This window comes from Sus scrofa, chromosome 13, assembly GCF_054392235.1.
Source record: "Sus scrofa isolate SSC_HxYL_T2T_F1_AM1 chromosome 13, Sscrofa_HxYL_maternal_Yorkshire_Landrace_v2.0, whole genome shotgun sequence".
NCBI lineage: Eukaryota > Metazoa > Chordata > Mammalia > Artiodactyla > Suidae > Sus > Sus scrofa.
This window is the reverse complement of record NC_139395.1, coordinates 68,112,819-68,140,160: the sequence shown is the minus strand read 5'-3', so window position 1 is coordinate 68,140,160 and position 27,342 is coordinate 68,112,819.

The following is a 27,342-nucleotide window of genomic DNA, read 5'->3' as shown; positions in this document are numbered from 1 at the left end:
CACCCAGTGGGCACAGTCAAGTGGGCCTGGGCCCGCTCATGTGCAGCACACAGAGAGGTCCTCATGAGCTTCTCACCACCAGCACTCCCATTTTCCTAGTAAGTAGTTTAGCCTCCTACACCTGAGTTCCTGATGTGTCAAAGGAAGATGACGAAAGTAACTACTTGGCAGGACTTGGTAAGTATTCAAGGAGGTAAGCCACAAGAAAGAGCCCAGAGCCTACCACCTAATAAGGACAGAATAAATGTGAGCGATTTTTTTGCTGGCATTATCATTTTCTGTCATTTATCGATGAGGTCTAGAAAAATTCACCAAGCTGCCTCAAGTCACAGGCGCAGTAACAATTCAAGCCAGGATTGGAACCCAAGCCTAGACTCTTAGCCACTGTGCTTTGTACTATGTAAAGTATAGCCTGTGCTATAGAAAATGTCTTTCTTTCTTTTTTTTTAAAATAAAGTATAGTTTATTTCCAATGTTGTGCCAATTTCTGCTGTAAATCAAAGTGACCCAGTCAGAAATACATATATATCTTTCTTATATTAATAGAAAAGTTGATGATGAATCTATGAATCCCTCAATGACCAGGATCATGTATTTTTTTTTAATTGACGTGTACCTGATTTACAAGATTGTGTCAGTTTCAGGTATACGATATAGTGATTCAGTATTTTTGCACATTATGTTCCATTACAGGTAATTCTAAGAGAATGGATATAATTCCCTGTACTATACAGTTTATATTTGTTGCTTATCTATTCTACCTATAGTAGTTTGTATCTGTCAACCCCATATACCCCTAATTTGTCCCTTCCCCCTTTCCTTCTCCCATTTTGGTCATCACAGTTTTGTTTTCTCCATCTGTGAGTCTATTTCTGTTCTGCATACACAGTCCTTTGTATTATTTTTTAGATTTCATATATAAGTGATATCTTAAGTATTTGTCTTTGACTTAACTTGGTTTAGTATGATAATCTCCAAGTCTATCTGTGTTGCTGCAAATGGCATTATTCCATCCTTTTAATGACTAAATATTCCATTGTGTATATGTACCACATCTTCTTTATCCATTCATCTGTTCATGGACACTTAGGTTGCTTTCAGGTCTTGGCTTTTGTAAATAGTGTTGCTATAACTATTGAGTTGCATGTGTCTTTTCAAATTAGAGTCTTACATATATCTTTTCCAGATATATAATCAGAGGTGGAATTGCTGGATCATACAGTGGTTCTCTTTTTAGAGGCACCGCCATACACTTTTCCATAGTGGCTACACAGAATTTTTCATTTTCATCTTTGCATCCCCATTGCCTATCACATAGTAGAAGCTCATACTGATTCAATGAATGGCTGAATCAGGAAGGAAGCATGTTCTGGAGGAACAAATCAGGTTAATTAAGTCAGGAAAGGATATGGAAATGTAGGGGGCCATAGAGCCTATTACTTGGTTATGTAGTTACTAGCACCAGTATATGACTGACTCAGAAAGTACCCACATGGTTACCCTAATGCTAAACCAACCTAATTTTGAATCTGAGGACTACTGTGCTTCCTAGGCTAGGAATTATCTGGTCCTAAACCTGCCTCAGCCATACACAAAGCTGACTGAGGCCAAGCACAAAGTAGAGATTGGGGCCAAAATTCAGATGTGTAATTTCAAAACATGAATTCAGAATCTCCTCAAATTCTAAAACCGCTAGCTTAATGCTTTTTTTTTTTTTTTTTTAAAAAGCCATCCAGGACACCTTAAGATGCACATTGAGGTTTTTTCTTTCTTTCTTCTGAAGACAATTGTCTTATGTGTCATTTTAATTGATAATTATAGAAAATTTGGAAAACATTCCAGAATATGAAACAGTTGACCAATCTAAATCCCCAAATTCTAAAATAACTGCTAAACCTATTTGGCTGTATTTCTTTCTATAAAACAATGGCTTTTTAGCTAGAGCTCATTGAGCAGTTACAACTTTTTGGTTTCTACAGATCTGGTGAAGCCTTCAAGATTTCTTTTGGAAGAAAATAAATTTTAGACTTCTATAAAAGATACAGTGGGAAAGGGAAATAAATTGGGAGTTGGTGTTTAAAATATAAACACTCCTGGCATTTCCACTGTGGCTTGGTGGAATTAAGAACCTGACATAGTGTCCATGAGGATGCAGGTTCGAGCCTTGGCCTTGCCCAGTGGGTTAAGGATCTGGCATTGCTGCATAGGTTACAGATGCAACTTGGATCTGGCATTGCTGCGGCTGTGGCATAGGCCAGCAGCTGCAGCTCCAACTCTACCTCTAGGCTGGGAAATTCCATATGCCACAGTAGTGGCCCTGAAAAGAAAAAAAAGAAAAAAGATATGCATACTTCTATATATAAAGTAGATAAACATCAAGGATCTACTATATAGCATAGCATAGGGAACTGTACTCAATATCTTGTAAAAACCTATGATGGAAAAGAACCTTAAAAAGAATATGCGTGTGTGTGTGTGTGTGTGTGTGTGTGTGTGTGTGTGTATAACTGATTCATTTTACTGTATACTTAAAACTAATACAACATTGTAAATTAACTATACCCCATTTTTTAAAAATCTCAAAAAAAAAAAATAGATGTGATGGAGTAAGGGGAAAGACCCTCAATAGGAAGTCAGGTGACCTTGCCATCATCTCCAGGTCTGACCTCCGCTTGGCATTCACCTTGCAGATTTCAGTTATCCTTGCTTCTCCCACCTTATATCCGTCTTTCTTTCTCAACAACCTGCCCTGTAGACTTTAGGTTTCTATACCAGATACAGAAACAGCAGCCTTACATAGACTATTGAGCCAGCTCTTCTCATTGCCAAAGGTCAAATTCTTATAATAAATCCCTGATAATATACATCTTCTGAAGGTTCAGAGCAAACCCTGACTGATGAAGCAAGAATGATGGCTATCATATGCATAGTCTCATGCATACAAACTTACTACTCAAAGAATCTTTATGACTCAGATGATCCTCGTATAGGTCTCACGATTATTGTCTGCCCTCCTTTCTCCAGGAACATAGACTCCCTAGGGGCAGGGTTGTTGAGAAGCCCCAAAGCACGTGGTTGTATTGGTTTCCTGGGGTGGCCAAAACAAAATACCACAAACTGGGTGGCATAGAACAATGGAAATCTATTCTCGCACAGTTCTGGAAGCTGAAAGTTTAAAATCAAGCTGTTGGAGGATATTTCCTTGCCTCTTCCAGCTTCTGGCAATCTCAGGTATCCCTTAACTGTGGCAGCATAACTCCAGTCTCTACCTGTGTCATCAAATGGCAGTCTCTCTGAGTTTCTGTGTCTTCACATGACCATTTTCCCTCTGTATCTCTTCTTTAAGGACACTAGTCATATTGCATTAAGAGCCCACTCCTCTTCAGTATGACTTCTGCTTACCTAATCATATATGCAGTGACTCTGCATCTAAATAAGGTCTCATTTTGAGATGCTAGGGGTTAGGACTTCAATATATCTTTTTGGGAGGACACAATTTAGTCCATAGAAGTAGTAGTGATTGTTAATTTTATGCGACAACTTGGTCTGGCCACGGTGCTCAGATATTTGGTCAAACATTATTTGGGATGTTTCTGTGGGAGTATTTCTCAGATAAGATTAACATTTAAATTGGCGGACTTTTAGTAAAATACTTTGTTCTTCATAATGTGGGTGGGCCTCATCTAATCAGTTGAAGATCTTACTAGAACAAAGACTGACCTCCCACAAGCAAGAAGGAATTCTCCCAACAGACTACTTTTGGACTTGAACCACAACTCTTCACTGTGTCTCTAGCCTGCTGGTCTACCCTGCAAGTTTCAGACTGTCATCTACAATCATGTGCGTCACTTCCTTAAAATCTTTCTGTCTGTCTGTCTCTCTATATATACACTTATGCATCCTTTTGGTTCTATTTCTCTGGAGAATCCTGACAAATAAGACAGTCAAGAACATGAATTCTGGAGTCATACAGTTGGAATTATATCTCTCTTTGTTACACAGTTAATGTGCCTGTGTCACCTTGCAACTTCTCTGAGCCTCTCTGTTTCCTCATCTTTAGATTGGAAATAATCTTAGAAGATACTTCACAGAATGTTGAGGAGATTAAGTGGAGTTAATGTATCTAAAACACTGAGAATCATTCCTGGTCCATAATAAGCACTGTTAGCTGCCTGGTCAGGGTTCTATCTCCAATATATAAAACTGGAAGTACACGTAATAGGAGATGAATAAGTATTTGTTGACTAACCACACTCCCACTAATGCTCTTCATTACATTTCAGGCCAAAGATGTTGAGCTCTAAAAGTCTTGGACATCTCCAATTCCTCAGTCCTATCACACAATCAGTTTCCAACACAAGCAGGTGATTGTAGAGTGATATCTAATTTTAGGCACACGTAATAGGACTACTTGGACAACCTAAGTTCTGCTCAAATGTCCCACCTAGATTTGTGCCGTATTCTCTCCTTCTGTCCTCTCACCTGTCCCTTGCAGTAGTTAATATAATATCCAAAATGACAACCACATGGTATTGGTGGTAACATAATGGGTTTAGATAGATCCTTGCATCTAGAAACTAAAGGGAAACAGGGTAGATCTCCTTTCCCCACAATACTGTTAACCGTGGTTTGTAAACTCTTTCAGAAAGTTCCCCATTGGCCAGAAACTGTGTGGCTCTAATTCCACTCCATGCGTATTCAACAGTGAAAACTAAACCAATAAACGATTACTAAAGCTGCTTAATGCCAACCTGAAGGTGAAAGGTTAACCCTTCTAGCTGTGTTTCTACAGAACTTTAGCTCCATAGTGTTTCAGAGCTAATGAGAGCTTAAAGGAAAAAATCAATGGAATGAGGAAGTAGTCAAACAGTCAGGTAGCCCCAATCGGATAACTTATTTCCATGGGAGGCTTGGTTAGAAAGCCACATATGAGTTTCTAATTAAAGGAATATTAGCAGAATACATCCATAAATCGCAGAACCAGGCTTAATTTTCTTGTTTGAAAACTGCCAGGGAAGAGAGCAGATTGCAAATATATGAAATATGACAAAATGAGACTTAATGAATTCTAAGTTTATTCACTGAAGTATTTAACTATCCAAGCCATCAAGTGGGGATAATAAATTTGAGTGTGTCATAAGACTGGCCCACTTTAATTCACATTTATAAAATGAGCTATAAATAAAGGGCCTGATTCAGTGCTTAATTTTTAGAGATACATTAACTCATAATTCCCATGCCTCTATGATGCCAAGCACTGAAAGGAAATAAAAGAGCTTTCAGTTGATCAGAAGAGAGGTAACCATCCTGATGTTTGGACCGCAGGGCAGAGGACTTGGCTTTGGTGATTCAGCATCTCTCATCAGGATCCTCACCTCTTCCTTTGTCACAAAAATCAAGTTGAAACCTGAGTTAAGGAGTTCCTGTCATGGTGCAGCAGAAACAAATCCACCTAGTGTCCATGAAGGTGCGGGTTCAATCCCTGGCCTTGCTCAGTGGGTAAAGGATCCAGCATTGCCGTGAGCTGTGGTGTAGGTCGCAGACGTGTTTTGGATCTGACATGGCTATGGCTGTGGTGTAGGCCAGCATCTGTAGTTCTGATTTGACCCCTAGCCTGTGAACCTCCATATGCAGCAGGTGCAACCCTAAAAAAGCAAAAACAAAAACAAAAAACAAAAACAAAACAAACAAACCAAAAAAACACCTGAGTTAAGCACCTGGGAGGGAAGAGATGGCCATGGCCCGTTTGTTGGGGTTATTAAGGAGAGTTTTATGAAATGACACCATTTTCAAAGATAAGGGCAGGGCTGAAGGAAATCAACAAAGGATGATGAAGTACCTGGGGTCCTTTTCCCACTCCAAGATCCAAAGAACCCTACTGGAGCCTCTCTGCAATGAGGTTTCTCAACAACCCGCCCTTAAGGAATCTACATGCTTGGGAATAGGAGGTCAATACACACAGAAACATACAATATATTTTCAGATACTAAAAAGGGCAATGATGAAAAATAAGGTAGAAAAGGGGGTATAGGCAAGTGGTGAAAAGGTGAGGAGAAATCTCCTGAGTGAGATGGACAGCGAGAGCTTCTCAGGAATAGTGACATGTAATCTGAGACCCAAGTCAGAAGGAACCAGCCAGGGGAGAGTAGGGCATTTCCTGTGCTGAAAACTGGAAGGGGGACCAGCTAGGCATGTTGGGGAGTCAGAGAGAAGCTCCGGGAAGCTGGAAGGTGACAAATGAGAGGTGAAGAGGGACATCAAGATGAAGCCTAATAGACCCTGTAAAGTGTTGGGTTCTATTCTAGCTCCAATGAAGCCTAGTTGGGGAGATTTAAGCAAGGGAGGGGGTGGTCTGATTGACATTTGAAGTGACACTCTGACTGCTGTAAAGGGAATACATGAAAGTAGTAGTGACAAGACTGGTTACAAAGCCATTGTAGCTACCTGCTAAGAGAGGAAGGTGGCTGGCCCCATGGTGGGAGGACCAGAGAAAAGAGCAGTGAAGAGTCTGAGGTACATTCCAACTATCTGGGATGCTCTTCCTGCAGTTAGTGGACAGCCCCCCCACCCCCCACCCCGCCGTCCTCCAGGCCTTGAGAAAGTCACTGCCAAAGAATAAAAACCTTCTTTTGGTATAGTGTCCTAAAGGTTCTATATGCTGCCTTTACTACTTTTGAAATTGGAAGAAAAATTTTTTAAATGTAATACATTCACTGAAGGAAAGAACTGGGGTAGGGTGGGGTGGGAGGGGGCAGCAGGCTTTAATATATACAGAAGAAAATACATAGGGGCTTTGCTGGATGATAGGCTTAACAGGTAGAAGGAGATGGCTTTCCCCAAAAGGAATGGATTTTTTTTTTTTTTGGTTGCATAATTAGAAAAATTATATCCATTTCTGGAATGAGGAGGGCAATTCTTGGAGCTCCTTGAGGGAATGACTGTATTTTATCAATGTGTTTTCCCCCATTCATAGGTGTACATGGCCTGGTACCTAAAAATCTTAGAAGGTATGAAGTTGTGATATAGTAAGAAACATTTTTCCCCTAGTTCTTGACACAGAATTCCTAAATTCCTGGAAATTTTCTGGTGATAGGAATGTCTTTTTTTCTAATGAGCTGACTCTTGGAGGGCTCCTGGATGGGGCTGGTCACCAGGAGAACTGTCAGGATTAGAAGCTTAGTATTTTAAGCCCATACTGCACCTGGAGTATGGAGTTGGACGCTGAGGCTGGAGACTGAGTTAATAATCCATCATGACTACATGATGAAACTTCCATAAAAATCCCTGAACCTGGGGGGTTCCAAGGGCTTCTAGGTTGGTGAATGCATTCACATGCTGAGCAGGTACGCACCCCAACTCCATGGAGACAGACGCTCCTGCATTGGAAACCTACCAGCCTCACCCAATGTAACTCTTTATCTGGCTGTTCATTTATATCCCTTAAAGTAAATCATATAAGCATTTCCCTGAGTTCTCAGAGCAAATTTTTGAACCTGAGGGGGTGTCATGAGCATCTTTGATTTGTAGCCAAGTTGGACAGTAGCATGGGTGGCCTGAGGACCCACTACCTGAATTGGTGTCTGAAGTTGGGGGCAGTCTTTTGGGATAGAATTCTTTTTTTTTTTTTTTTTGTCTTTTGTCTTTTTTTTTGTTGTTGTTGTTGTTGCTATTTCTTGGGCCGCTCCCGCGGCATATGGAGGTTCCCAGGCTAGGGGTTGAATCGGAGCTGTAGCCACCGGCCTACACCAGAGCCACAGCAATGCGGGATCCGAGCCGCGTCTGCAACCTACACCACAGCTCACGGCAACGCCGGATCGTTAACCCACTGAGCAACGGCAGGGACCGAACCCGCAACCTCATGGTTCCTAGTCGGATTCGTTAACCACTGCGCCACGATGGGAACTCCGGGATAGAATTCTTAATCTTTGGAGTTTGTGCTAACTCCAGGTAATCAGAGTCAGCATTGGATTAAAAAAAAAAAACCCTTTGGAGTTACCATCATGACACAGCAGAAATGAATCTGACTACGAACCATGAGGTTTCAGGTTCGATCCCTGACCTCGGTCAGTGGGTTAAGGATCTGGCGTTGCCATGAGCTGTAGTGTAGGTGGCAGACATGGCTCAGGTCTGGTGTTGCTGTGGCTGTGGCGTAGGCCAGCAGCTGTAGTTCTGATTGGACCCCTAGCTTTGGAAACTCCAAATGCCACAGGTGCAGCCCTAAAAGGCAAAAACAAAAACAAAACAAAACAAACAAACAAAAAAAAAAAACACCCCATTGGTGACTACAGAAAATTGGACAATTGTGTGGTATAGAAAACCTGCATATTGGGTGTCAGAGTACTGTGATTAGAAAAAAGAATTTTCCTTTAGGAGATGGGGAGGAAAATAATTTTTTCCCAAAACTCAAATTTTTAAAAGTCTATTAATAATGAAGTTGAACATCTACATGGGCGATACACTAAGAGGTCCTCTATAACTGGGACGATAAAGTGATTAGGGTGTTACTCCAAAGCTGATCACAAAAATCAGAGAGTATTTTCGAGAAGAGGACATGATCCAAACAAACCCTCTAAGAAAAGAGGACTCCACATCTTATGACAGTCACAAGTATTTTGTCTACTTTGGGAGAATAAGGGTTCATCAGGCTGTCTCAGAGCTTGGACAATGCTGCCCTCCAACTCTCCCATGTTCTTCAAAACAGCATCCTGAATCTTCATTTGATATCTCAGGTGAACTGTCTCTGAGAAAGATGTGTTCTAGGTGAGAGGTACAAAGCTTCCAGTTGCTAAAAATATATATATCCCTTTTTGTAAATTAATTCATACTGGTTTATGAATCAATCTCTTGAGGAAATGGTGAGGAACTCAGATCTCCCTCTTCCAAAGCTGATCATTTATATGCACATTGGCCAGATGAAGACTTTTGACCCGCACAACCAGGAATGAAATCTTCAAGTATAGGGGCCTCACCACCTGAGAGGTACACTATCTGGGCACCCTTTTGGCTTCCTACTGTGTGTCAGCTTACCTCCAACAAAGAGCAGACATTAGTCATGTTTTGTACATGAGCCTTTTTGCCAGTTTCTAGAAAATTCTTCACACATCAAAACTAAAAATCCTGTGTCCTAGTCATTCCCTGTTATCCAAGCGTTTTTAGCTTGTTCTTAATGGACGTGCCAAAGTTATGGTCTTCACTGGAATGCTATTGCAACTCCTGAACCAGAGTACTGTGGGAAGCTGAACTAGCTACTTATATTGGTCAGGTCACTTTCTTTTGAAAAAGAGAGAAACACAGTTTAAACCAGCATAAGCCAAGTGGTTCATACAACTGGAAATTCTAGGGATAGTGGCAGCCTCAGACTTGGATGGATCCAGAAGTGCAAATGATAGAATCAGGGCTTTTCTTCTCTCTTCATCTCTTGAATGGTTCTCATCATGCAGCCAGTGAAGTAAATTTGTTCTGTCCACTTAGCTAATTTGGAACTGCATTTCCCAGAATTCACTTTTCTACATAGTTCTGGGTTAGCATGAACCACATAGACTTTGTGTTCAAGATTTGGAAGTGGAACTAGAGCAGCATTCGTATTGCTTTTTATGCTTGGAAGGCCAGGGCAGGTCAGGAGGTGCTGCCATGGCTTGCTCATGCTGTCACTTACCTGCTCAGTCACGTTGTGGGGCTGGGCTTGCAGTATCTCCAATGTCTGCTGGATCTTCTTTCCCTTCCTGGGCCAAGTGCTTGTTTAGCTCCATGAAGGATGCCCTCTTCTCCTCCAGCATCCTTCTATCATCAAAGTGGGTGGCTTGGAGGTGGCATGAAACCAACATGGTACTAGTCTCTTCACATGAAATCCTGCCCATCCTCGCAGAGTTCAGTTGATCCTTGCTTCCCCTGCTTCTTCTCTCTCTTTCCTTCTCAACAGCCTGTCCTGCAGACCTTAGCTTCCTGCATTAGACAGAGAAATAGCAGCCTCCCATAGACCGTTTAACCACTCTTACAATTACAAAAGGCCAAATCACAAAGATATATATCTTCTCCAAGTTCCGCTTTGCCAAGCACATTCTGATATACAGCAGGAAATGCAGCCACCATAGGCATGCAGTCTTCACCCATATAAATTTAGCCCTGAGCAAATCTATTATGACGACAGCAACCAGAAAAAAAAGTTTCAGGAAGGACTCAGAATAGAGGCATTGACTCATGTAGCCATTCCTGTACTTACATTGTGTTGGGGCAGGATGTAAGTTTCAGCAAAAGCTGGGATGTGTCCTCACCTTTGTGGATGAAGAGAGGACAGAAGGCGGTAGATAGGCCTCACTCAACACTTATAAAAGGTTATCACCGTGGAAAAAAGAATTGCTGCCCAGAAAGAGGAGGAAAGAATGATGAGAAGTCAAAAGCAAATGTCTACAACACCCATCCTGCCTTCTTGTTTGGGGAGGTGCTGCATTTCCCTGAGGAAGAAGACATGAGATACAATTAATTTACAAACAGTATGAGCCCAGACATTGAGCTTTGCACTTCTTATATAGAATCTCCTTTTCATCCCACATTAACTCTATGAGGAAACCAAAGCTCAGAGGGGTAGAGTAACCTGCCCAAGTGCTCCAAGCTAGGGAGTAAAGAAGCTGGAACTTGAACTTGAGTCTGCCTAGCTCTTAGCTTTTACTGCATTCTGTTCATACACCCAGAAATTGTATTGAGTTTAGCGATAGACGCATTCTCGCTCTGTTATGTGTGTCTAACCTTGGTGATTTTGTACCCAATGGGTCAGCCAGCTAAAAAAAAACCAAAACAAAACAAACAAACAAAAAAAACTGCTTCTTTCCCCCTCACTGCAGAAATAAACAATGCTGCCCATGGAACATAGACAGATTGCTGCCATGTAATTTGCATCAGTACTTGGCAAGACAGCTCATGGGTTAGAAACTTTTAGGTGGGCAGGCGGAGGGGAGAGTCTTCATTTTAACAACCCAGAAAGGTTGGGACATTTTTAGAATGCTGGCAAAGAAAGTTGGTGCTATGTGAATGCAGTTGTAACATCACTGTATTATTAAGTGTTTAGGATCTGAGACTTTTTGTGACAATGGAGAAAACTTTCATACTGTTAGTTCATTAGCTGATTTTGATAGAAAGTGGAGAAGAACAAAGGTTTAAGGAGTACTCTTGTGGCACAGCGGGTTAAGGATCCAGCACAGTCAATGCAAGGGCTTGGGTCAGTGTGGTGGCTGGGGTTGGATCCCTGGCCCAGAAATGTTCACATACCTCGGGTGCCGACAAACAATCAAAGAACTGAGTTTTTGAAAAGTTCCAACGCTGTGTATCCTGTGGAGTAGAACTGAGTATGAATTCAGAGGGATAGTGGGCAATCTGTGTGTTGGAGGTAAAGCGGAGGGTGGTTTCTGCTTCTCTGCACCCCCGAAGGCTCCAGAGAACTCTCCTTTCTAGGAAACACAAGATGCTATCCCCTTGCATGATGGAGGGGCAGAGGTGCCTATTACCCAAAGTTCTTCTCTGCGCAACCAAGAATATTAGTTGGAGCACCTAAAAGGTATTCAGGATTATTTAATGCACCAAATAGATGTCTATCTATATGTCTCAGCTGGAATTTGTGACTCTTTATACCTGTGGAAGTTGAGCTGGGAAGGTCCAGACAGAAGATGGTAAGAGGTTAGGAGGCTTTTCCTTCTCTGTTTGGAGGCCGCCTCTGTACATTTATCAGGAGAAGCCAGACAGGCCCGGGCTGGGGCCAACCTACAGCTCTTTGTGCCATAAAATGATGCCACGTTCTTAGAGGTGTCCAGTAATCCAAAACAAATTCTGCATGACTGTGGTGTTTTCCTGTCTTGGATCATAAGTTTCTCTGGGACTATAAACTCTGAGATGGAGTTCAAGCCCTCCATAGCTGGTTCATGCTTTCACTGGGGTTTTGGAGCCCCTCAAATCCTTTCGTGTTTACTGGAGGGAAATTGTCATTCAGAGAATGCAGCTATTTGGGTTTAGGCTAATCCAGTCTGTAATACGCTTGGGAAAAAAGAGAGGGAGAGCTTAAGAAATCCCATGTTATGGGATATTCTTTTACACATGAAGGCAGAACAGAACAGTAATTGGGAAACACTGCTGCTCACTCTTGCAAACCCACTCAGGTCTCATTCCAGAATGTGATGGTCTGGGTTGACGTTGCCCCAGCAGCAGACTTGGGACGAGGATCTGGATGCAAGGAGTTGGTTTGGGAGAAGATTTCGGGAAGCGCTAATGGGTGAGCAGAGGGGTCAGCCAGGGAAAGGAAGAAAGCCAGCTAAGGGTGTGGTATGAGGAAGCATGTGGGTTGGGCAGAGCTGAATCCCCTGGGATGTGGGAGCCACTGGAGAGCACCCTCCATCACTCATTGGTTGAGTGCTGCTCCCAGCATTTTTTTTTTTTTTTTTTGGCACTTCCGACCTACTGTAGGCATCAAGACCTTGGGGCCAGAGAAATCCCTTAGGCAAGAAAATGCACATGGTGGCTGTGGGTTCCCTGCAAGGGTCAGGTGAGGGGGACAAGGGTGGCCATGGCAGTGATCACTGCTGGGTCTACCATCACAGGGGAGGGATGTCTCCATCATGTTCATCCACCTTATCCATGGCCATCTCACTGGTCCCCACACCTCTCTTTGAAGTGGATGAAGGCTGACTCTGCCCAAACCCTACAGAGACCTTCTGAGAAGATCTCTCTGTGAGAGACTCACTGAGGACAGACAGTTCATTATTCACCAACAGCTTAGTTCTGCCAACAACGGTCTCCTTGGCAACCTAAGGCCCAATGTAACAGAAATGAAATACATTTTAAAAATACATATGGGTATGAGAAATATGTAAAGGCTCTTTCTTACCTTTTCCATAAAAACGGCTTGTAGTTATACATGTATTTTGAACAGCAATTAAACATAAGGGATTTTCCAGCACTGAATCAAGAAGTCCTTACCAAATCGGTCCTTGTAGCCCTTTGATATGTCTCTGTGATGTGTGTTTCTAGGAGACAGGCATGGATGCTTCCTTCCAACTGAAGTGCCTGCTTCTTTTTATAGCAAATGACGCACTGCCACATAATGGCCCCCAAAGAGCAGTGCACCGCCAGCAACAAGCCTTGACTGGCTCCGGCAACAATACTCACTTGCTATGTGACCTTGTGCATGTCAGTTACCCTCTCTGGGCCTCAGTGGCCTCAATTTTGTGAGCCATCAACTGATGGCGTGCTCTTACAGGTGTCTGTCTCATCTAAAACAAACTCTGCATGAGTTTGGTGTTTTGGGGCCTTGGGTCAGAGCTTTGTCTGGGAATCTAAACTCTGAGTGACTGAGTTAAAAAGTTCATACACTCCATAGCTAGTTCACTTTTACCAGCATTTCAGAGCCCTGCAAGTCCTTTCTTGTTTACTGTTAGGAGGGCGGGGGGGTGAGCAATAGTCATTTTTTTCCCTCTCTTAAATGCTCGGTGTAACAGCTAAGAATTAAAACCGATGCCCACACTTCCTTCTGCTGTAGGGCTATGTAAAGAGCAAGGTGCCAAGCCCAGCAATTTGATTTCATCAGCTGTGTGGTTCAGACAAGTCAGTTTACCTCACAGAACCTCTGTTTCCTCATCTGAAAGATGAGGTACAGTAATGGTACAGATCTTAAAGTTACTGGAGACATTAAAGGAGATAATCTTTGTAAAGCTATTCAGAAAAATACTACTTTCAGAAGAAAGAAAAGGATTTTAGTTTCTCAGGATTTTCTCCTTGCCTCAGCTCTCAGGAGTTGCTCTGCTAGGATGCAGGGAATTTTTTTTTTTTTTTTAATCTCCTCTAGTGATTCTCCAATCCCTACAGTGCAATTTGAGGATATTATTATAGTTATTTTTTGTTTCTAATTATTGAAGGAAGATGGGCTCACTATAGAAAAGACAAATAAAAAAAACTAAAACTAAAACAAAAAGAGAAATGAGGTGGAGGGCACATAATCCTACAACCCAAAGACGGGTGTGGTTCTTAGACACATTTTTCTGTTCATCATTTTTCAGGAGGATGGAGGTACATGGTTAAGGCCACAGGGTGTACAGTTTTGTGTCCTGTCTCTCACCTTTAACATTATCACATAAGCATTTTATTCTGCCATTAAAACTTCTTGGTATATTATTGGATATTTAAAATATTTCTGTATCTTCCCAATTAAAAGTAACATAGGGGCCTCAGTCACCAGTCTCCCAGCTTACCCTCTTTTTTCTGTTCCCTTCAAGCCTTGCATTGCAGCCACATCACCAAGAAACCTTCCCCAAACCCAGCACAGTTGTAGAAGCCAATCCCTTCCATTTGGTCTCTGCTGCCCCCTCCCCCCTCGCTGTTCTTTCCATTCGTTCTACTCTGGGAAACTCTCCTGCTCCTGTAGTGGACAGTTGTAGCCTTTGCTTCTTTCCTGTCCAGCAAGAATTGACGATGCTTTTTCGAAATTTGGCACAACTGCCTGGGCCACAAATGGGCGCTGGAGTCAGGCCCCGCCCATCCTAGTGCCCTATCCCACCAGCAATAGCGATTGGTCCAAGGAGTAGTTACAAAAACTTGGAGGCCCAATCAGAGTCCTCCGCTGAGATAAATGACGGATACTGTGAGGTGAAAAAGACAAAGGGCAGCTAGGTCAGCTTGGAGCTGCGGTGACGTTTGCCTTCCCACTGCATGGAGGAGACCTTGGGCAATGGCAGCCTAAGAGAGTGCAGGAAACACAGGCTGCCAGTGAGAGAGCCAAGGGCCTGGGAACACGGGGCACCAGCTCTACCCTTGCGTCCTGCTTTAGATTCGAGGCCCAATCGCCAGGTCTTTCCCAGCTGCCTTAGCCAGTGCCTTCGCTCTTTGCTTTCGGCAGTTTCAATTAGGGTTCCGTTAGACTCCTTACTCCTGACTGCTACCCACTTCCGGCCCCACAACACACGCACAGTGGCCTCTCTAGAGGCTACCCAGTAGACACTGTGACGTCTTCCAGGAGAGTTCAGACTTGGATGTCCATGGGATTTGGCGACAAGCTGCCAGTTCCTCTTTCTGGAATTCCCCAGGGGCGGGGAAAGGAACCTATATAAATAAATCAGGAGCCACAGAATTCCCCTGAACTAAGCCAAACATCTCCCTCTCAACGTTGGCTCATGGTGACAGAGTCCTTCAGCCATAGTGAAGGTCCATGCCCCAGACAGTAGATGAGATGGGCCCAGAAAACGTGAGCCTGACGTCTGAGAACTCACTGAAATACCAGAGAGAAAAGAAAAAGCAATCAGAAGCAGAGAGAGCTGTTTGTTTGTTTGTTTGTTTTTAATACACGTTTATCCTCATTTTTAAAATGTGAGTTTCTCAACCCTTTGATTTTAGACTGCTGTTAACCTTTGTTGTCATTGGGTAAAAAGGAAATAAAGGGCTATTTTGGGAGGCATGATGCATAGGCAAATTCTCTGAAACTGTTTTCTCATCCTCTCTATTCAAGTGAGGCATGTGACTCTGAAAGGTTACTCGGGGTGTGAGAAATTGGCTTTGCAAGGGCGGGGCTGACATTAAAAAGTGCTTCACATGTGTGAAAACCTTTGGGGAAAATCGCTTTTGTTTTCATTTTGCCCAGTGGATTCATGAAGCAAAGGCTGATTCAAACAGAAATCCCCTCAGCAGGTCCTATCTTATGTCTGAAAGGCGTAGGGAATGTTCTGGACATATTCTGCATCAAAATCCCTGCAGGGGTTGGAATTAATACAATTTAGCTTTCCTGCCTGCCCCTCGCCCCACCAGTGACTGGACTCTGGGTGATTCTAAAGTGGGTTGTCCAGTCTGCGCACAAGCTAGTGTGACTTGAAGGCCTCCAGAGGGCGCCCTCCTTCTCATATGATATCAGCTACCTTCCAGTGTTGAAAGTTCCAAGGGAATCCTTCTCTACTGCCTCTACATGCCTAACTTGTAAAGATCTCTCATGAACTGTTTCCTTTTAAAATGCAGATGTTTTGGAGTTCCCGTGGTGGCTCATTGGTTAACGAATCTGACTAGGAACCATGAAGTTGCTGGTTTGATCCCTGGCCTTGCTCAGTGGGTTAAGGATCCAGTGTTGCCATGAGCTGTGGTGCAGGTTGCAGACACAGTTCGGATCCTGCATTGCTGTGGTTCTGGTGTAGGCCGGTGGTTACAGCTCTGATTAGACCCCTAGCCTGGGAACCTCCATATGCCATGGCAGCAGCCCTAGAAAAGGCAAAAAAAAAGACAAAATAAAATAATAAAATAAAATGCAGATTTTTTTAAGGGATGAAAAGCATGTTTTAATTAGTCATGAAATCTTTAGAGTCCGGACACTCAATCCACGTTTAGTCCTGCCCATGAGGTTTTTCATTCATCATGTCCCTTGGCACTGTCTTGCATTGTCCCCAGCTGGCAGAATGTGAAACTAATGCCCAGTGAAGTGAAAGGACTTGCCTAAAGTCTCAGAGCTTAGGAATTGGCCTGGCTGTGATTTGTTTGTTTGTTTTGTTTTGTTTTATTAAGGTAGGGTTGATTTATAATGTTGTGCCAGTTTATACGGTACAGCAGAGTGACCCAGTCATATATATATATACACCCCTTTTCTTATATTATTTTCCATCATGTTCTATCCCAAGAGACTGGACATAGTTCCCTGGGCTGTACAGCAGGACCTCATTGCTTATCCATTCTCAGTGTAATAGTTTGCATTTACTAACCCCAAACTCCCCGTCCATCCCATTCCCTCCCCCACCCCCTTGGCAACCACAAGTCTGTTCTCTATGTCTGTGAGTCAGTTTCTGTTGTGTAGATAGGTTCATTTGGGCCATACTCTAGGTTCCACATAAGCTGTATTTGAGTATAGGAACACCAAATTCCAAAGCTCTTTTCTTTGCAGATTGACAGCTAGTCCCTGTAGAAAGAGGGACAGGACTGGCCCAGTGTTGCTGTGTGGGAAGATGAAGAGGTAGGTTCCAAGTCAAGGGTGCTGCGGGATGGGTAGGCCTTGGGAAGGGAGGCAGCCAGGAGAACTGGGTGTGTGTTGAGCCCCCCTGAGCAAGGGGCAGATGGAGAGCCAGGTGCCCTGCTTTCACTTCCTGGCCCTGGGCCACCATCACCACTAGGGGTTGGCCAAGACCACATGCCTGGCTGTTGTATCCAGGGCCATGACAGCATTGGTACCAGTGGGTGCCTAGTGATGGCCTGCTGTCTGGCAAGAAAGTAGCAGCGTTTTACCATTTTATTGCCATTCTTCTCTTGGCACGTGCTCGACTCCCTTTTTCTTTTCCCTTTAATCAAGGAGAGGTCCTGTTCATGAAACTCTCTGCCTAAGTCACCCTGCTAGCTGGACCATTGCTCTTTTAGTTTCCAGGTTATTGGCAAGGACCCAACATGGCATAGCACATTTCTGGTTGAGTAGTTAGAAAGATCTTTCTCTCTTTCAACATGGGCATGCCAGTGTCTTTGGGGTCCCCAAAGGGTCTCCACCCAGTGCCCTTAGAGAGAGCTTGGGCCTCCAGAATCCTTTCCATGGCCACATTTGCCATCTCTGTTCCTTGCTGCCTATTGAGCTGTCCACCTGGATGAGTGAGTCAGGACAGTCCCTTACTTCTGTGAGAGGGAAATGCCCCTATCCAGAGCTTTCAATGACAGCACATAAAAGTTACTTGGGGGGAGCTTCTAGACAAATGAACACAAGGTGTCTGGGCCCCTCCCCCAAGGATTCTGGTTCCCTCCCTCTTGGTGTGGCATCCAGGTAACCATAGCTTATGAAAGGCTCCCTGGTTTTGCTCATCAGCAGCCAGAGTAGGGAATCATTATCCTAACTTATGTAACCTGATCAACAGTCATTTGGGTGGGATCCTGGCAAAGGACCTAAAATGCTAGACTTAGACTCCCAATTTCACTTCCTGTAGTACTGCTCACTGGCCACTCTAGCCGGAGATTCCTCAGTATGTGGGATGGCATACATCAAAGCTTGCCATCAAAAGTGCCCCCAAATCATTTTTATTGCCTATTTCTCTTTGTAGAGTACAGGTCCATAATATGGAACCTACCAAGTCATTTACTCACAAGGAGTCAGCTTGGCAGAGTAGAATGTACTCAATAGCAATCTCTTTTCAGTGCCTGCATCTCACCTAATCCAATTTGTTCATCAAGAGCCCAAAGTGGAAAGAGATTGGGAAGTACTCAAGACCCAAATATCCAAAATATGAATTTACCTACCATGCCCATAATCATCCCACACCGATACCCTGGAGTGAGATGCCCAAGGTGCTCTGTCAGATGCTGGACACTTAAGATACTTAGGACACTTAGGACTCACATTGTTTTCACAATGTCCTGTATTCACACCCTCCTCTGGACCTGCCTCTCACTGATTTGGGGCCTGGCTGGATGACTCGCTTTGGCCGAGGAGACAATACTACCCTGACACAAGTAGCCCTTGTGCATTGGGTCTTGCTGTCTCTTTCTGCTCTTTGGAATCTTGAAACCATCATGTGAAGAAACCCAAGACAATTTAGGAGGATGAAAGGCCATATAGTGGCCTCCCCTCCCTCAGCTGAGAGTCCCTGAGCCAACCAGCCTGCCAATCACCAGTCCCATGGGTCATTCATCCCAGAGACCATCCACCTCCAGCCCAGTCACCTGCTAACCTCTGAATTCAGCCAAACCAACACAGACCAGAAGAGCTACCCTGCTGACCAAGAAAACTGAGAAATAACAAATGTTTGTTGTGTTATACTATTAAGCTCTGGGATGGTTTGTTATGAAGCTGAAGCTAATGGATACACTAGGCAAAATCATGAGTTGAGGTTGGTCACTTCTTTGATATTTTAGCTCAATATGGTTTCCTGGTGAACTAGTTTTGGCTGATGGGATATAAGCAGACGTGTCATGAATCCATTCTGGATACTGCCCCTTAAAGAATTGTGTGGGCCCTCCCCTCACCCTCTCCCCTTTCTGTTGTCCAGCAGAATAGTAAGAACTGGGTAATTTTCTTCTAAAAAAAATAGAAGCCTTGTCTTAGAAGACATAGATGCCTGGGCAGCTTACACTGCTTCCCCCTAGACTGATGGTAAGAGAAAAATAAACATCTACTCCCCTTTAAAGCAGTGTATTGGTGGGGGGGGGGGGATCTTTTTGCTACAGTCTTTTTGCTAGGTACCTTAGCCTACCCTAACTAATCTGCCCTCCTATTAGCTATGTGACTTTGAGGCAATTTACTAATACTTCTGTACTTCGTACACCTCAAGGAATAGGCCTAATTATATATCTCTCATAGAGTTTTTGCAAAGATGAAATAAGGAAGTGCACTCACAAAAGCACTTAGTACTGCCTTTCAGTGAGTGGCACCTCTCATGATGTCTCCACCACTGGCTTTGTTCTTCACATGTCTGTAGACACCTGGCTAAGCCAGCTTTTCAGTTTTACTTCTGAAGAGTGGCCAGAAAATTGATAACATCCCTGGATGAGATTTTCTTTTACTAATTTCATTATTCTATTGGGTATCTTTTGCCATACATGGACTACATGTAATTGTAGCTCTGGAAAATCTACAAATCTGGTTATGTCTTGCTGTGTAACTGATGACCCCCCCATAGTGGCTTTAAACAGTACTTATTATTATCTCATATTTCTGGGGGTCACCTGGGCTCTTGCTCAGGGCCTCTGACTCAGCTGCAGTCACATGGTAGCTGGGCTCATTCCTAAGGCTTTCTGCTCTCATGTTGGGTCTTGGATGCTGAGCAAGATTGTTGACCAGATCACCTACATGTGACCTCTCCATGTGGCCTGGCCTTCCTCACAGCATGGAGGCTGGATTCTAAAATCAGGTACCTAGATGAGTTCCTGATGTGGTTCAGTGGGTTAAGGACCTGATACTGTCTCTGTGAGGATGTGGGTTTAATCCCTGGCCTCGCTTAGTGGGCTAAAGATCTGGCATTTTTGCAAGTTGTAGCATGGGTCATGAACAGGCTCAGATCTTGTGTTGACATGACTGTGGCATGGGCAACAACTGCAGCTCCCATTTAACACCTAGCCTGGGTACTTCCATATTCCACAGGTGTGGCTATAAAAAAAAGTAATAAAATAAATTAAAATGAAATAAAATAAAATCAAGTACCAAGAGATCCAGGCAGACTCTCTCTTGCCTCTAGTGAGTTGGCCTTAGAAGTAACATTAGTATCACATTTGTCATAGTCAGAGGGCTTCCAAAATCAAAGGAGGAAGCATAGATACCACCTCTCAAGAGAGGTGTCAGAGAGTTTGCAAAACACTCAGTCTCTCAGAGCCTAGATTCTGGAGAGCAGCCACCCGGGTGTAGATCCAAGCTTCCCCCATTTCTGACTGGGTGATTTGGGGTAAGCAGTCGCATGCTTTTCAGTGAATTCTTCTTAAAAAGCAGGATAATCATAGTATCAGCCTGATAATGTTGTATCATGAGGCTTGTGTACAGCATGTGTATAGTGTGATGTATAGTGTGAGTTCAGTGAATGCTAGCTGCCAGGTTGATGTTGTCTTGTTGGTAACCAGAAACTGGCACTTTTTTCATGACCTTCTGGCTCTTTCCCAATCAAACAAGTAAAGTGCTCCCCTCTTTCCATCAGAGTTAAAGTAATTGCCCTTCCCTGGCTGGCATCCTAAAAGCCTAGGAATTGCGGCTATTTATTGTCTGAATTGTTGAAATTGAAGTGATAAAACAAATTGTACAAACTCTGGAAATTTCAGAGCCTGTTCCCATTACCCACGAGCACTTCTTTTCTATCCATTCATTTGACCTTTCCTTCTTTCCTCAACCCACTTTTTCCCAATGGCTCTGAACTGTGACATGAAGTGTGATGATGAAACTGGCCATGAACCAGAAAGACAACTCACTCCTCAGCGTTTCACCAGGGGAAGGGGAGCAAGTCAAAGGCTCTTCACATGATTCTGGAGGCATCAGGAACACTCATGTTCAGTGGCAGTGCACAGCACCTGAAAGCTGCCTGCTTTTCCCAACCACAACTCACAACATCTTTTCTTTTTAATTTTTAATTAGACTACCAATCCATGCATATATTCTCCCAGTAAATAAAGCTGAAACTGTCTAGATGAAGCTAATAGCTCTTTGACCAGTCCTTGTAAAAAGCACCAGATGGGAGTTCCCAGTGTGGTAGGGTGAGTTAAGAATCCAACTTCATGGGAGTTCCCTTGTGGCTCAGTGCGTTAAGAACCCATCTGGTATCCATGAGGATACAGGTTCAATTCCTGGCCTTGCTCAGTGAGTTAAGGATCCAGTGTTGCCATGACCCGTGATGTAGGTTGCAGATGTAGCTCATATCTAGAGCTGCTGTGGCCATGGCCTAGGCCGGCAGCTGCAGCTCCAATTCTACCCCTAGCCTGGGAACTTCCATATGCTGTGGGTGAGGCCCTAAAAAGGAAAAAAAAAAAAAAAAAGAATCCAACTACAGTGACTCAGATTTCTGGAGAGGTGCAAGTTTTATCCCCAGCCCACCACAGTGGGTTAAAGGATCCAGAATTGCTGCAGCTGTGGAATAGGTCACAGCTGTGATTCGGATTCAGTCCCAGCCTGGGAACTTTCATATGCTGCATGTGTGGCAAAAAAAAAAAAAAAAAGACCCATACCAGCCCAACCATAATTTTTCATCTGCATCTTGTGTATGTCTTTATATACATCTGTCTGGAGACACTGAAACTGTGTAAATGGCTTGTCTGTTATTTATCTATTGCTCTGCAACAAAGTACCCCAAACTTAGCAGTTAAAACACCAAACATTATTATTTCCCAGGTTCTCAGTGAGGAATATGGGGAGGAGATTAGGTGGGTACTTCTGGCTGAGGGTGTCTCATCAAGTAGCAGTCAAGCTGGGCTCCTCTGAAGCCCAGACTTGGAAAGAAAATAGATATCCAGGCCTGCTCATGTGATTGTTGGCAGGTGCCCTTCCTTTGCCACCTGCCTCCTCACAAAGATGCCTTATGACATGGGACCTGGATTCCCCCATGTGAGAAATCCAAGAGAGAATGAGAGGGAGCACCCAAGGTGGAAGCCAGAGTCTTTTGTTTTTTTTCATGGGTATTTGGTTTTTATAAATTTATTTTATTGATGTATAGTTGATTTACAATGTTGTGTTAATTTCTGATACACACACACACACACAATGGAATACTACTCAACCATAAAAAAAAAAAACAAAATAATGCCAGTTGCAGCAAATGGATGGAACTAGAGACTCTCATACTAAGTGAAGTTAAGTCAGAAAGAGAGAGAAATACCATATGATATCACTTACAACTGGAATCTAATATATGGCACAAATGAAACTTTCCACAGAAAAGAAAATCATGGACTTGGAGAACAGAACTGTGGTTGCCAAGTGGGAGGGGGAGAGAGTGGGATGGACTGGGAATCTGGGGTTAATAGATGCAAACTATTCATTTGGAATGGATAAGCAATGAAATCCTACTGTATAGTACTGGGAACTATATCTAGTCACTTATGATGGAGGATGGTGGAGGATAATGTGAGAAAAAGAAAGTATATATGTATGTGTGACTGGGTCAATTTGCTATACAGTAGAAAATTGACAGAACACTGTAAACCAACTATAATGGAAAAAATAAAAATCATTTAAAGAGAAATTTTCTGCTGTATAGCAAAGCAATTCAGATCTAGATGTAGATTCTTTTTCATATTCCTTTCCATTATGGTTTATCACAGGATACTGAGTATAGTTCCTTATGCTCTATAGGATAACCTTGTTGCTAAACTATATTGTAGGTCTTGCTGTTTATCTATTCTCTATATAATAGATCAGATCTGCTAATGCCTAACTCCCAATCCATCCCTACCCCACCCCCTCCCCTTTGGTAACCACAAGTCTGTTCTGTCTGTGAGTTTGTTTCTATTTCACAGATAAGTTTATTTGTGTCATATTTTAGATTCCACATGTAAGTGATATCATATGGTATTTGTCTTTCTCCTTCTGGCTTACTCCACTTGGTAGGAAAATCTTTAGTTGCATCCATGTTGCTGCAAATGGCATCATTTCGTTCTTTATTATGGCTGAATAATAGTCTGTTGTGTATGTGTGCTACACCTTCTTTATGCATTCATCTGTTAATGGACGTTTAGATTGTTCCATGTTTGGAAGCCACAGTCTTCTATAACCTAATCTCAGTAGTGACCTCCCATCACTTCCCCTACATTCTATTCATTAAGCAAGTCCATAAACCCAACATGGGGGAGTTCTCTTTGAGGGGATGAAGTAGTCCTGTAGTGGAGATCCAGATGGGAATCAATGGAGGACATTTTCGAGGCTGCCTACCACTGTATGTTTCCGTTAAATGTATTTAACTTTACCTGACTTTTTACAACTCACTTTTTAAAATATGTCTATCTATGTAGGCATGTATGTCTCAAGTCTATTTAAATTAGCATTGTGTTCATGGTATAGACCACTGTTTTTCAACCCTGATTTTATTTATTTTTTTAACAATATTGATGCGTAGATTATAGATTCCACACCTGGCAAAAAGGATTCTGTTTGTTCTGGGTTGAGCGTCACCATAAATCATCTTTAAAGCTTCCCAAGTGTTTTCAGGGTCCAGGCAAGGTTGAGAATTACTGGCATAAATATCCTGCAGTGTTTTTATCCATTTTTTTACTCATATTGATGGCCATTCAGGCTGTTTTCTCTTTTTCTGCTCTTACAAGCAATACTGCTAAGGAATATCTTGGTTACATGCCTATGTGCACGTGTGTTACAAGTGGAATTTTTTTCAAGAAGCAGCATATGTATTTTGCCTCTGGGATATAGCCAAATGGCCCTGAAATTTCCACTCCCACCAAAGCATTCCTAGTTCCCCAAACCTCATCACACTTAATATTATCAGATCTTTGAATTTCAGTCAATCTAGTGATTGAAAATGGTCCTCATCATGTATATTTTACTACACCTTTACAGCCATGTGGTTGTACTCATGGTCTTTGTAAGAGTCCTGTATGAAGAATTTTTTGCAAAGATGTAAGAAGGTCTGGAATTACCCTTAACTGCTGATCCTCCCCTTAAATTCTTTGATATTTATATATGGAAATCTGCTCTTTTCCTTTGTGCTTCCATCTTTCTTTCTCCTTGCTTTCTTTCTTTAATTGCAAGGCTTCATCAGGATGCACAGACTCATTTGCATAACCTCAGCAGAATTGAAAGAGTTTATGTTCATGCAGTGTTCTGGGGTGATAGAATTCTCCCAAACAGAATGTTAGACATTGTAGTGTGTTAGATACAGCCTAGATCTCCTTCTTAACTTTCTTTGTAGCCATCACTTTCTAGGTATAGTGACTATGTCATTGTTCCTATCAGAGATAGGAAGGGCCAATTTTCTTCCCCTAGAAGACAGTGTGGATCAAATTGTTCATCTCACACACATTTATTGAGCACCTGCTATGAGCCAAATGCTGTTCTAGGCAGATCTCTATCCTCAGAGAGCTCATGTTCTCAGAGGAAGAGACATTCAGTCAACAATAAATTGAATGCACAGGTTAACTATAAACCATGTTAGAAGGTGACAATTTAAATGGAAAAAGCCAAAGTAAATCAAAGTAAGAGAGTTTGGGAGCATGAGAGCTGGTAAGGGGGGCAAGATAGAGCACTCAATAGAGTCATCAGGGGAGTTCTCACTGAGAAGGCATTTTGGGTTGAATTGTGTCCCCTCCTTGTCCCAATAGGATATGTTGAAGTCCTTAAACTGTGACATTATTTGGAGACAGGGTCTTTACATTATTATTTGGAGACAGGGTCTTTACAGAGCTCATCTAGTTAAAATGAAGTCATTAGCGTAAGCGTTAATCCAGTATGACTGGTGTCCTTTAAAAGGGGAAATTTGGGCACAGAGACATCCCACAGAGGGAGGATAAGGTAAAGAGAGACACAGGGAGAAGATGGCCATCTACAAGCCAAGTTTTGCCTGAGCCTCCCGGAACCTGAGAGACAAGTCTGGAAAAGTTAGCTCTGGAGCACCTTCAGAGAAAGCCTGGCCCTGATAACACTTCAATTTCAGACCTGGCCAATTTCTACTACGCTAAGCCACCCATTTGGTGTTACTTTGTTATAGCCACTCTAAGAAACTGATACACAAGTGGAGAACTGAACTAAGCCTCAAGGGAGTGAGGCATGTGGACCTACCTGCTGCCAGAATTGACCCGAAGCAAGATTCAAACAGAGGCCCACGTCCCATATGTCCAAATACTTGAAAGTTATAAATCAAGCTAATTATCTGTTAACTAAGCAAGGGTTTATCTTCCCACCTTGACATTCACTTTCATCATGACCAAAAGGCTTGCCAGATGGCTCAGACCTCTACACCTGAACACGGTTGTACAATCAGGGCAGGCCCAGGTCCATAGCTCCCTCCCCTTCTCTTTCTTCTCAAGACTCACCACATATGGGTGCCCTTTGTGGCCCAGAGACTCATACAGGGGGTGGATGGATCTAAGGAAGAGGACTGCATGGGCCTGGACGTGGACTCGGAGTCATCCACTGGGGACCCAAGCCACTTAGGGGTTCCTGTTTCCAAGTGGCCACCACCCCTCCACAGCAGAATCTTCCATGGCCAGGAGGATGGTTAGAGGAGGCAGGGTACCATAAAGCTGAACTCGCCCATGTGGTATAGAACCTAGGGCATGAAAGGTGTGGAAGGAGGAGGCATGGAAGAACCAGAGAGGAACCACTAAGAAACTTGCATAGTAGTTTGACTTGCTCCAACATCTTAGTGTCTCTGGGCACGGAAATTTGAATTTTGCAGTTCATGTTTTTGCAAATCACAGATACTCTTCTTTTTAGAATGTTATTCTCCAATGATTAAAAAAAAAAAAAAAAAAAAAAAACCATTCTTACCTGGTGGTTCATAGAGAAACAGAGGCCAGCTGGATTTGGCCTAGAGGCCAAGTTTGCCCATCTCTAGTCCAGGAGTTGGAAGGGATGACTGCTGGGGCAATGTCCTGGAATCAGAGAGAGGAGAAGGAACCCACTGTGCCTTTGCAGGGACTGGTTATTACTGGAGCAGAGACTCTTCATCTGTGATAGCAGGAAAAGGAAATGGAAACAAACAGGACTTTGGTGACTAAAATATTTTGGTTTGAATCTTCTTTTGAACCTTTAAAGCTGTTCGCTTTCAGAAAAACCCATACATTCTCCAAGCTGAAATATGAGAGTAAAAGAGGTGATAATATTTACCCTATAGACTGTGAGACCGACAAAAGACACATCCAGTATGTTCATTTTTCTTCTCACTCTGAGCTACTATGGTTAAATGCTCCCATTAAATGATTAAATATTTTTTACTGCTTCTAAATTTTTGCAAGAGAAATGCCTCTTTTACAACAGTGGATTTTCCTGTGTCTTTGGACCTTACTCTCCCCTCACCCCATGCACAGACACACATAAAATGCATGTATAGTTGTTCCCCAAACAAATTCAGGCCATTCACCCTTAAAACCAAGGTTGACCTCCAGCCCCAAGTTGAGAAATCTTGATTTGCAAGCTGACCAGGGTTCTGAGAATCATGTTTTTCTTTCAACATTGCCGTCACGTTTTTTGAAAGGCAGGAGCTACATGCATGCAAAATGATTATTGTAATTTCACACACTGTTATCCTGACTCCAAACAGCCGACCATGGAGCTCTATTCAGAAGACTAGAGAAAAGGGCGGAGAAAACTTCAAGGAAGAAGGGAGAGGGAGGATGTCACTCAACTCTATGCCTTTCGAAGCCATTCTGCTCAGAATCCACACCCATTTCTAGTCTTCTCTGTGACCCAGCTAATCTATCTTCCAGTGAAAAAGAGAATAGATAATGGCCTGTGGCAGTCCATCAGTTCTTTGATTATATACCCTTTGGGGGGTTATTCCATGAATAGAAACTTCTCCTAGTAACAGATTTTATCTTTTCTACAATCAAGAAACTTTGGTTTCTGTTTGCCTAGCAATATCAATATCTAGTGCCCAAAATGTAATTCTCGCACATCTCCTGCACAGCACTTACAAAACAAGCAGAATAAATACCTAGCCCTAAGTCAGGAGAGAAAATATGAGGTGTTTCCTCAAACAGACATTGAAAATGAAGGAAAAGTCATATTCTAAAAAGTTTTAATTTTCTTGCAAGTATTTACATTAACGGGCAAGACACTTTGTCAATTCGAATCCTTTCATAAAATGTGAGTTGGAATATTTCTTAATGGAATGTCACCACAGGAGGCCAGCTCAGGTCTTGGCTGGAAGACTTTCCTGGAATATTTTATTTCCCTTGGAATTTACAGTACTGTCTGGTTGAATCTCACTTGACATTCTAACAATT